This window comes from Camelus bactrianus, chromosome 32 (assembly GCF_048773025.1).
Source record: "Camelus bactrianus isolate YW-2024 breed Bactrian camel chromosome 32, ASM4877302v1, whole genome shotgun sequence".
NCBI classification, from domain to species: Eukaryota; Metazoa; Chordata; class Mammalia; order Artiodactyla; family Camelidae; genus Camelus; species Camelus bactrianus.
The window spans coordinates 13172691-13185136 of NC_133570.1; the positions used below are offsets into that span (position 1 = coordinate 13172691).

The 12446-nt window shown below is 48.6% G+C and overlaps 1 long non-coding RNA gene across 5 annotated transcripts in view; it reads right to left on the minus strand.

The window, feature by feature from the left end:
- Positions 1 to 12446, minus strand: part of LOC123619309 (uncharacterized) — a 578093-nt gene that overhangs the window by 231374 nt on the left and 334273 nt on the right. For all 5 annotated transcript variants that reach the window (XR_012503694.1, XR_012503693.1, XR_012503691.1 and 2 more), the window contains one exon: positions 3081 to 3180. This is a non-coding gene — a long non-coding RNA (uncharacterized LOC123619309). The remainder of the gene's footprint in view (positions 1 to 3080; positions 3181 to 12446) is intronic.

A 12446-nucleotide genomic window follows, 5' to 3' on the forward strand; every position in this document is an offset into this window, starting at 1 on the left:
CTAACATACTTATGTAGATATACATGTAAGTATATGTGTGTAGTATATGCACGTGAAGACACTTTTAATTGGGTTTTCTGTCACTTGTTATCACGAAAGTCCTGATGTAGTACCTTCACAAGGTCAAGTGGAAGGCCACCGACTCAGAAAGGGATGCTCAGAAAGCAGGCGAGGGAATGGAGGAGTTACTCAGGAAGAACATACAGAGAAAGGAGGAATCATGCTTGCACAGATGTGCCACGAAGATAAACAGGATTCCTCGACAGAGGCAGAATGGGGGTCACTTACAACCAAACGATTCTAGTTGAAGACAGTGTTGCCACAGCCTTGTGCAGGTGAAGACTCGGGGTCCCAGGTGGATTCAAGTAATTGTTAAATATCTTACAATCAACCAACCAAGCTGAGCCAGTAAGAATACGTTCCATGACTTCTACTGAAATAGTCTGAAAGGGGGAAAAACATACTCTTTTTCACTGCGGTTGCTGAGTTGGATAAAAGCTTAGAATTACTGGCCAGCAATGTACCATCACATGGGAAGCCCCGCCTAACAACAGAGCTAGTGTTGAGGGGGAAAAACCCAGTAATGAAATGTTATAGACCAAGTCCTGATAATGCTCCATTAGCCCCTGGATCTAACTATACCTGAAGCTGGTCCAAACTTAAAACTTTTCAATCAACAAAGTCTATTAGTTCTTACCCTCCTTGGCCACTACTGTGGATGGTGCATCCATATCTCCTTGGCAGTCACCTTTACATGCTGACAATTCTTTACAGAAAACATCTGTGACTCTCTCCCTGAAGGTCCCTCCTCCAGCCCCTGGCCACAGGAGTACCCTTGGCATCGTGCAGGAAAAGCCAGGAAAGCCAGAGAGATAAAACTCCAGCAGCAGTCCTCAACCAATGACTGCAGGATTGAATGGATAACGTCCCCAGCTCCCTTGCCCCTCAGTTGAGATAACCTGAAAAGCTATTCTACGGTATCACCCAGAATTTGGAGCAAATGAGTGAAGCTCCATCCTTTCACACTACAACGAACTTGAAAATGAATCGCCTTTATGAGCTTTCTTCTCCCTGCCTCACGTTAACATCACATAACCACGGTCTCCTGGGATCATCTCCCAAATAAACTATCTGTACTCACGCCTCTTCTCAGTATCTGCTTCAAAATAAGGCCCGTATATTTGAGACCAAGTCCAAAATAAGACCCATACTCCGTTAATTTGTTTATTTGTTTGTTTTTGTTTTGTTTTTCAGTCTTAGGCCAGTGAGAACTCTGCTTCCATATCTCACACGCAACAGAGCCCTGGCTTAATATACCAGGTTATGAGTGAAATACCCCAAGCACTTGAAGTCACTGGAACCATGTTCCGTGGATAAAAGACCTCAACATCCTTATCATGGACAGAAACTTCTCCATTCACGGGAGAATCCGAGCAGGCACCCCTGATCCACGAAACCCAGTGAGCAGACATGCCACACTCTTCCTTCCGAAGAGGGACTGGCGTGTTAACAGGGAGCGGGGAGGCGCCTGGGTCTCCCCAATGCGTGTCGACCAAGCCTGTGGAGAGCAGAAACCTTGGATCTTGTGAAAGGTCCCATTTTCTTTTCTCATAAATGTTGCAGGCTCCCTGCTCCATATATTGCTGCTAATAAATTATACCCCACCCCTCTTTTAAGGCCCTTTTGTTATAACTCCGGCTCCCAGTTCCATTAACTCTCCATTACTCGAACACTTCATTATGACATTTTTTTTTGCAAGAGCAGGGCTCGTGACACCCTCAGCCTGGCAGGAGGCAGAGATCAAAATGGCCCATTAAGTTCCTGTGGGCAATGCACATTTTTTTTTCCAGAGTTTATTTTCTGCTGCTTTTAAAATAATGGATTCAAGTGTTTCCCTTCTCTAGCAAATCCCCCAATCGCGTGCCGAGGACAGAGCCCGAGACAGAGAGGTTAGAGGCCTGAAATGTAACTGTTTCTTCACATCCTTTCAGTTCTCCTACCACAGGGGAAGGTTTAATCCTCCTCAAAGTGAGGCCACACTTTGGGGAAATGTGCAACCCAGGCCATGGTGACTCATGCTTTAAAGCTCTAAGTGTTTGTCTCAAATGTACGATTGCAAGATGTCGAGTAGGAGGAGGTGGGCACTGGAAGGTTGGGAAAGATAATCCCTCAAGGGTCTTCCAAAGCCCAGGGTTGTCCAACGCTATGCTCCCGAGATGCCACCTTCTATTTTTTGTTTCCGGTGGCTGATTCGGGGAATGCAAGCCAAACCACAGGGAACAGAGCAATTTGCCAAATATAGAAGAAGCGACAACACGGGCACAGGGCATTTGCACATGCTTTATACATGAAATACACAGAAACCAGAGAAGCACAGACATCACTGGTCCACAGAGGTCTGTGCTCTATGTGCATTTCCCCCATTCAATCTTCCCATCAACCCTAGGAAGTAAGAATTAATATTATACCCATTTTTCAGAAGGAGAAGTCAAGTCACAGAGAGAAGTGACCCATCCAAGATCACACAGACATTAAGGGTTCAAGTCTGGCTGTGGCTTTGAGCAGCCTTCTCAAGATCACGTGCTTATAAACATATTGCTCTGCTCGCTCTTACGTTTTCACTTAAGCAGAAACTGGAGCACACGGGTGCCACCCTCATCAAGGGTTTTCACAAGCATCACACACCCATGACTTCACTGCCCGCACCTCAGATGCACTTTGCCTGTAGCCCAGCTGCAATGCTTTCCACTTCGGCAGCATAAAAATAAGTCCTTTCATTCGGGCAATGCCTTGCCGTTTACAAAGCACTTTCATATACATTAACTCATCAGCGCTGAATTCGCTGACAGGGCCAAGACGAGAAATGGACAAGGGAAGTGTAATACATCATTGGCCAAAATAATAATGTGGCCCTTCAGATAGAGAGGTTTCCATCCAAGGATAAATTACATCTTTTAGCCACATACAAGCAAGATCAATAGCCTTATCATCTTCATCCTGGAAGGGATCTTAGAGATAACTGTCTCCCATAACAAAATACCATAGGTGGGTGCCTAAAACAGTAGAAAGTTACTCCTTACCGTTCTGGAGGCTGGAGGGCTGAGAAGAGGGTGGCAGCTTGATCACGCTCCGGTGAGGGCTTTGCTTACGGCTTGCCTACAGCCACCTCCTCGCCATGTCCTGCCACAGCAGAGAGACAGAGAGAAAAACAGAGGGCTCGTGATCTCCTTCTAAACCTAATGACCCTCCAAAGGCCCCATCTCCAAACACCATGACACTGGGGGTCAGGACTTCAGCGTATCTTTCATTTCAGGGGAAGGGAGGATGATACAATCCATTCCATAACATACTTAACCCATGTTCAACCCATAACTCAACAGAGATATGAAGACAGAGATGCAGTCGGTTTCTAACTCCAAAAGAAATGAGGGGATGAAATCATACAACCGATCAGACTGGCCACCGTGCAATCAACTAACAGGTCACTGGGTTCCTGCTCACCCTACTTGACTGATCGTTGAAGTCAGTGGTCATAATCGTACTTGCAACCAGTCCCTCTTTCCGACTTCCCCCACCCACACCGCCCCCGAACACACACATGCCATTTTCCCCAAGCTTTCTCAAGAGCTGGATCCGACAAGAGAAACGGGGAGGCTGCAGGGTCAGAGCTCAGCTGCTTGGATGGTCCGAGGTACAGCTCATTTCAGTGGTTCTGTGCTGACCACCAAATGTCAAGGCGGGCCACGTCTGTACACAGCCCAAACTGACATGTCTTTGTCTAAGTATTGTGGCGTGATTTTTTTGGGGGGGGGGGGATCAAATTAGCGGTTGCTTTTGGTGCCTTTGATCAGCGCGCTTCTGATCTCAATACTGCCCAAGCAACCGACCGGTTTGGTTCCTTCACACAAACAGCCGGTTAAAAATAAGTCAACCACACCATCCATGTGGTATTGTGCAGGCGAAAGAAAATAACAAACCCCTGAATTTTACATGTGGCTTCTTTTTACTCTCCCTCTCCCCTCGCTCAACCAGTTGTGTAGACACAACCGCAGAAGAATTGCCATCCTGGAGGGAAAAAAGACACACACACACACACACATACACATGCACGCACGAACACAGGCTACAATTCCATCCAGGCATTCATGAGATCTTGAAGTTTGTCCCCAGTAAGCAAAAGCCTGCTGCCTTCATGATGCACAACACGGTTCAGACCAGTAAGAATGTGTCTGTTCTGTCAGCCTGGGCTGGGGCGACGAAGGGCGAACTTGATTGGGGGCAGTAAATCAGACTGAAACCCGTTTCTCTCCCGGGCTGGGTCCAGCTTCTGAATTCTAGGATTCCTCAAACCTCAAAACTGAAATCACTGTTCTCTCAAGTCTCAGGGTGGCTGGATTCCAAGGTCCTTGCAGCCAAAGCCTAAAACGTGGCTTTACTTTGGAGAATTCAAATGTGGCTTTGCTTTTAAGCATTTGGCCCCAGCGTGATGGGGATCTGGTGAATCACTTGGAAAATCGAAAATTGAAAGGTCTAAGAGGCTTGCACTTCCCACCCAGGCCCCACGGCAAACTGGCCTGAGCGGCCGGCCTGTCTATCCCGAGGGTGTCTGCCTAGCCTTCCAGATGCCTCCCTTTAGGGAAACAGGCATTGCCCACTTTTTGGGGGGCTCATAGGGCCTTTGAACTCCTTCCGTTTCCCCAGTGCAACCTTGAGACGAGGCCACAGCTGTTTATGTGCTTAACTTTACTTGAGATTTTTTTTTCCTGAGGCCCCATTCCTCGCTTGGCCCAACGAGGGGTACTAACCTCTCCAACTTCCCAGTGTCTCTCTGCACATGGGCCATGTACCCACTGTGAGAGTCCAGAACCCCAAGGAAATTAGAAGGCTGGCTGAGAAACGAGGGGCACAAAGCTTTTACTAAAAATAAAATTAAATTAAAAATTCCAACGATGACTTTGGAAAAAAAAAAAAACAAAACAGCTGCGGGCTTCCTGATCAAAATGTAGCCTTCTGGGGTTATTTCCAGGCCAGGCTGCCTGCCAAAGGCTGTGATGAATTCTAGGCTCCATATGGTGCGTCCCATATTACAGGGACTTGGCACCAATGCGTCCCAAACGCTAACCTGCAGTTCCAAGGCCTGCCCTCCTAGAGCGGTGGCTTGGTTACTAAGGGTTGGATTCCAAGACCGTCTTAGACCAGGCTTCCTTCCTCCATTTTTGAAGGAAGATGCAGACCTCTTACTTCTACTGGGGCCTAGTGAAACATCCTGAGCTTTGGGAGCCATGAGTTGCTGGGTTCAGATCCTCACTTTTTCACTTACTGGCAAAGAATTTTCAAGCAAGAAAGTTAACTTCTCTGAACATCAGTTTCTGCATCTACAAAAGCAAAATTATCGAGCGTAAGCCACAGGGTCCCAGGAAGTTACAGACGATCTAATTAAAGTGGGCTGGTGCTGGAGCCGACACATACGAGGCCCTCACAACCTAGTACCTTTCCGTAGGACCACATCCCCTCCACTTTCTCCCAGTGGGACATGAAGCCAGTTGTCAGTACTGGGTGCCTCCTGTGGGTCTCCCGGGGGCCCACGGCAGCATCTGGGAAATCAAGATTCCATTCAAGAAACATTCCTTAAGCATTCCTGTGTGTTGGGCCCCATTCAAGGCCCTGGGGCTACAGAGATGAGTCAGACACAGTCCCCGTTCTCAACGAATCACAGTGAGAAAGAGAAAGGCCAGTGTAACGCCGGGAATATCTGTGGGGGTGCGTGTTTGACAATCTCTTGATGTAGTTCTCCTCTCTCTCTCTCTAATTAATTCCGCTCTATCCCTTCTGCCATTAAGTCAAAGTCATAGAGAGACTGCCCCGAGTATGGGCAGGTGGTCCCCACCTAGAATCAAGAACTCAGTAGAGTAAAAGAGACTGGGGCATGTGGGGAGCCCTCGTTAGACAAGAAAGGGAAAGAGAAAGTTTGCTCAGTGCTGAGCGCTCAGAAGTGGGAGAGTCTTTGGTCAACCCTCAGTAAGCACTCCATGCCCTGCAGGAATCAGGGGAGGCAGAAACGTCCAGATGCTTTTGGGGGAATCTAACCACATCTGGGATTGTGGCTCCAGTTCACTGCAATGGAGACTGAAAGTCACTCAAAGAGCATCCCCTTGCTGGTAGCCTCTGGTTCCCCCGGGTCCAAACGTAGCATCTAAGGAATCTGAAAGTCCCCATGTGTCCCAGTAGGAAGCGCAAAGAGTCTGGAAAACCAGAAAAGAGGCCTGGGATCAGAGGAGGGTAGTGACAAGGGACAAGGCACCCAGGGGACAGGCAAGGCCAGCCAACTACAGCAGAACACAGCGAAGACACAACCGAAGCTGGTCACCCTGTCACTACACCCAGAAGCTGCCTTGGAAATGAGGCAGAGAAGCTGGGACATCTTGAGAAGGAAGACATAACCCTTGCCAGGAGTTTGAATTCTGAATTGGCTGAATGTTTACTAAAGAAATCACTGCCTGTAATTGGAAAATTTGAACTTTTTCTGCCATTCATGGAAATGGAGACTCAAGGGCAAAATGAAACCACTTCTCGAAAATGAAGAAATTTAAATTATTAAATTCATCTGGGCACACCTGAATCGTAGCATGTGACACTGAACCCTCCTACACATGAGTCCCTCACAATACACAGTGACAGGTGCCGCCATGTGAGTAAATAAAGGGGTAAGTGGGAGGAGCTTTTAACCCAGACTTGGGACATTTGCTCTAGGAAAGCCTCCTGGAGGAAAGGGAGATCTGAGTTCAGTCTTGAAGCACTCCTAGGAGTGAGAAGGAGAAGGGGCAGTTAAAGAGTGGGAGAGAATTCAAGCCAAGGAAAACAGTGTGGACGAAAGTTGAAACAGAAATACATGTGAGGGAGACCAGTTGTTCCGTTTGAAATGGGTGGACCCAAAGTGCAATTTTTTCAATGATAACTGATCACCTACTGTGAGCCAGGTGCACAGTAGGAGGACCCAGAGGATACGGACATATGCCAAGGAAGGGAGCCTGGACTGGGGTCTCAGGAGACCCCAGGACCCTTGAGAAATGGAATGGGAAAGTTGTGCTACCCAGTCACCTTGAACTCCAGGAATGGGGCAGGAATGCACGATGGAGCATCTTACGTCTCCATGTAGAACTTGTGGGTGCCCGGATGTGCATCGTGGTGGGCTGGGCTGACTGGACCGAGGAACATTCCTGTCTCTCGGAGCTGCCCCTGCTGACTCAAACCACCCGTTAAACCTAGGGCACTGGCTCCTTTCTCGACGACATCCTCCTCTTTCCTGGATGGTACCCCTTGCCCACCAAGGCCTGGGTGTCTGCCAAGCCCTGCCTGCCACAGGACAGGTTCAGCCAACCCCACACAGGCACAACTCATGCAGAGCAACCTGGGAGCTGAACTTCAGTCTCTCCTGTGAACGCCCTTCTGCATCCAAGCCTATCCAGGCCCAGATATCGCTTAAGGGCACCACCCTTTATCCATCTAGAGCTGGGAAGCCATGGAACATTCTGACTTGGCCACATTGATATCGTATTTCAACTCAAGAATTTAGATACGACTGAGAAATAATAGTAAAAATAACTCTTTTTAAAATTACTTTCATAGGCAATAAAATGCCTTTAATTGATCTTTGAGCCTCTTACCCGAATTGTCTACACTCCAGGAGTAGGGGTCAGGGATGAGGTGACATTCAGGCAAGAAGTAAGATTAAGGTGAAGGGTGACAGGGGGTGATGGGTCTGAGAACTCATCATGGATGTGTCTCTTTCTGGCTGTGTGGCTTTGGGCAAGTCACGTAATCCCTCCATAAGATGAGGACTGGAATGCCCGTTGCATAAGGTTACTGTGAAGGGTAAACACACAGCCACTTGGCCCCAGGCTTGACACACAGCGAGTGGGAACGATTATCACCAGCTAAGCTTGTTCCTTTCAAGAGCCACACACCGCCTGAGCCTCCTCCCATCAAGAGGTGGGGTCCACACCCTTCTCCCTTACATCTGGGTAAACTTGTGGGTTCTTTGACCAAAAGAAGATGGCAGAAGTGATGCTGTCTGGTTTCCAAGGCTAGGTCATAAAAGGCCATGCAGCGTCTGCCCGGTTTGCTAGGACACAGGAACGGTAGGTCACGAAGGCAGTATGACTGCCTCGGGGCCGCCATGTTGTGAGGAAGTCCAAGCCCCAGAGAAAGGCCGCGTGGGAGCCCGCTGACAGGAAGCCCCAGGAGAGCCCGGGCATCAGTCACGTGAGTGGAGGACACTCCAGGTGCTTCTAGCCCTCAGCGTCTAAGACTCTCCCCAGCTGAAACCTGGCCATCCCAGAGCAGTGACAGAACAGCTCTACTCTGCTCCATCCACCTCCTGACCCACAGAATCCAATAAACGAGTTCTTACTGGGGGAGACACTAAGTTTAGGGTCGTTGATTAAGCAGCAAAAGATGAGTGGAATTCCAACCATCATCATCACTGCCATCATGGCTCTCTGTTCTGGGCACCATTTGGCAGAGATGTCCATCTGATACATTCTTACCTACCAAGTGGTTGCACTGCGATACAGTATCAAATCTGGAAGTAAGGACTCCCAAGCAAATACCAAGTTTCTTTACCAATATCCACACGTTCACAGAGCCCACAAACAACTGATAAAATGGTAACTTCTGGGGTTGCAGCTGCCAACAAGTTCTTGCAGGACGTCTTTTTATAAGCTATTAGTATAATAACAGGTTTTATAGATATCTGGGGCATATAATTACGACCGTATTGTGTGTCACCAGCTTACTGCCTGAACTTACTGCTCCATTAACAAGAATGCTGTGGATTTTACATTAGTTGTAATGGGGACTAATGACTACTTCTGAGCACTTTTTATCGGCAAAAGGACATCTTAGACCCAATTTTGTTTGCCTGTCAAGGAACAACAATATGAAGCCATGGAGATGACATAAAGGAGGAACTGAGTATTATCTTTCTTTCCCCCTCTCCCAGGGCCTAGCACATAGTAGGTGTGCGTGTAGTAGTCACCAAAATGCGATGCTTAGATCTCCCTTCAAGACAGAATTTACCAGTCAGCTGCTAGCGGTGCCGGTAGCAGACAGCATCCAGCTGTAGTATTTTTGGACTTCATGCCACCTTTTAAGTTAAAGCCACATCCTTCCTGGGAAGCCCCCATCTAAACACAGAGCAGGACCTGGCCATTTCTGCCCAGGGCAGGACTCCTCTGACGGACGATCTTGGCTCTGGACCTCCCTGTTGAGTTAGCGAAGATGTTCTCTGATCTTTCCTTGTGGTCCGAAGCTCTTCCTATCTAATCTCACTTCTTTCCTCCTTCACCTTTCACAGGCATCACCCTCCGATTAATCTCCCGCACTTCTCACTCCATCTTAGCATCTGCTTCCCATAAGACTCAACAGACACCAGTGGGCTGCTCCTCAAGTTGAAACAGATTACCTAAGATGAATATCTATTTGGGGAGATAAAACTGTGGGAAGAGAATCAAATGGCTTTGTCCAGATCCAGGGGATGTACTGCTGGTGGGTATAGAGTTAGATGCCACATGTCTCCTAAAATAACCATCTGTGTTGGGTTTGGGGTGTTGACATGGTTATTGATCTGCCCCCTCAGTGTCTATTCATGTCTATAAAATTATATTGGGAGAGAAAAAGACTCCGGGGGAAGGAAGGAGTGACGCTCTGCAACAATCACTGTTGGTGGCCTAGCCGGCATCCGTCTCCCCCGTTCTTCTCCCTAATAGGGTCTCAATTTCGTCCACGCGTCCGTCCCTCCTCCACACAGCTCGCGTTTCTCAAGGGATGTCAGCACCACCCCCAGCTCCCCGGCTCAACCCCAAGAGTAGCTTGGTTCTACTCTGAGTGATTCCCTCGGGAATGGTCACCTGATCCACTGTGGACGATGCGACGCAAGAGGTTAACTGGGCGGGGGCTTCTAGGAAAGGTCTTTGATCTTCGAGTGGAGTTTCCAGCAGCAGTCCACTCCCTTGTTCCCCCGAGTAAGGCCACGTGTAGACAACAGAGCAGGGGCAACAGCCTTCCTGGCAGCTGAGAAAAATGCTGATTCGTGGAGAAGAGCGAGGTGGAAGCAGCTCAGAAAAGTCAAACCAGAGATGTTGTGGGCATTGTCAATGCATTTCCTTACAGTTCAAGCCTGTTCCCACTGAATTTTCTATATGCATCCTACACTTTAATGGACAGAGAGATGCCTTCCTCCCCTGCTAAGCTGCAAAGACAGTGACAGTACATTCTGGAAGACTGGCGTGGGCTCTAGCAAGGTCAGGTGGTAGGAAAGCACGATCAGCTCCAAAGGAGAACTTGCCACAGGGGAAGGGGAGGTGGTCGGGGCAGTTGCCCCAGCCTCAACCCCATGCCGAGGTCAGTGCAAGGAAGTGCTCTGGGTACCTGTGCACCTGCATTTGGAAACCTCTGATGCAGCCTCGGCGACGATTCAAAGAGCTGTAATGTTGGATGCCCCCGGACTTCTACAGTGGCTGCCTTTAAGTGGCACAAAAGGAAAGCAAACCTTTCCTCTCTCCCTAGAGAACGCAACCTTCCACATCAGGCTCCACCATGAGAAGCCAGAATGAAGCCCCGCGGTGACCAGCAGGCAGAGCTGGGGGTGGAGGGGCAGGGTGGGGGGTCAGGGGTGTCACAGCTCACATTTCCTCTCTCCTCCCCCTGCAAGAGGTAAGAGGCAGAGAAGAAGAGAAAGCAACTCTGAGATTCTTAAGAGTATTTGGGGAGAGGTTCCCCCAACCCTGCCATCAAACTGACAGGAGCTTGTTTCTGTCGGGAGAGGCTGGGTCATGCCAAACGCCCCCCAGATTTCAGTAGCTTAACCTATCACCAAAATATCACCAAAAGATCTCTTTCTCGAAGTTCATATCCACTGTGGGTGGGTTCACTGTAGGATCTGATAGCAAAATCAAGGAAATGGACGATGCTGGGCAGGCAGTTCTCAACATCAGTTACATTTGGAGATGACACCCTTTGCTCAGTCAATGACAACATGTTTAGCAAGCCTCCCACCCCTTCTTCTAAAACTCCGGATAAGTTCCTAAACGAGAGCCTTTCTTGTGTAACCAATAGGCGGTAATCCCAGAATCTGAGTTTCCTCCACGTATAAACTGCCTTGGGAATCGTCTGTTCCATCTTTGATGTGCCAAATGCAAGGAAATTACACAGATAAACCAGGAGAGAAGAGCAGGAGACCTGGAGACCGCTAGACCTGGAGTTCAAATCCTGTCCCCCCAGCTTACGATCAGTAAGATTTGACCAACTTATGATCGATAAGATTTGGCCTTATCTCTCTGTCCCCCATTACTCACCTGGACGGAAGGGGCGACTCAGAATACCACACCGATTTGTTGCAAGAACGGAAAGAGATCATTACGAAGCGCTTAGCACCAAACCTGGCACGTGGCAAACTTTCAACTCACGGCAGCCATAACAAAGAGGAGAAAGAAAGAGGATGAGGAGGAAGGAAAAGGAGGAAGAGGAAGACAAGGATGAGGAGGACGAGGAGGAGGAGGAGAGAAGAGGAAGAGAAGGAGAAAGATGGCCAATGTGGGATGTGGCTTTGCACCAAATAACAAACCAGAGATTCAACTCGGAGAACTGGACTCCCATTGTGCCAAAAGTCTCCTGTATTCCTCTTGGACTGGTGTCTGTTTACTGAATTCCTCCGTGTTCCTATTTCTTTTTTTTTTTTTTTTTTTTTCTTTTCTGAGAACAGCCATGCTGACCTCTCTGGTGGAGCAGCTCCGGGAAGGCTGTAGGGACACTTTCCACTTCTTAAAGGCTGGGGGGAGTCTTCGTGTCCTCATCTACTGCTGGAGTCTTGAAAGAGGTCTTTGGTAATCATTTGGAAAATGAATGAATGAGTGAATGAGTGAGTGAATGAGCAAGTAAAGCTTTTGCCAGCCACGAAGCAGCCTTCAGCTGTTCAACAACAGCACAGCAATTAGGAACCTTTGGAGGGCCTGCTTCTTGCAAAATCCACGTCTTAGCCACAAGAAAGGACGCCTGGGAGTTATTAGAGAGACTTGTTTGTTTGTTTTGCAAATGAAAATCAGAGTGTAGGAAGCTCTCTGCAGCCAGCTGCAGGGTTCAGTGTTAACCCCTTCAGCCTGGGGGGAGCCAGCGTCTGCTCTTCAGAATTACATCCTGAGGGGGATGGGCCCCAAGCCCTGGGCGAGTGGGAGACTGAATTTTCTGGAGACCTGGCTATGCCTTGAAGTAGCTCTGGGGTCATCAGAAAAATCCCTTAATTTCTCTGCATGTTAGTTTCTCTGCCTAAAAACCAGAAGCTCAGGCCCCTTATGCTCCAAGCACCTCTCACTCTCTCCGCACCAACACCATAATCAATTAGTCCCTGGGGTAGAATGTCTTCTGGCTCAGAGTGAGGGTGGGGGTGGCAC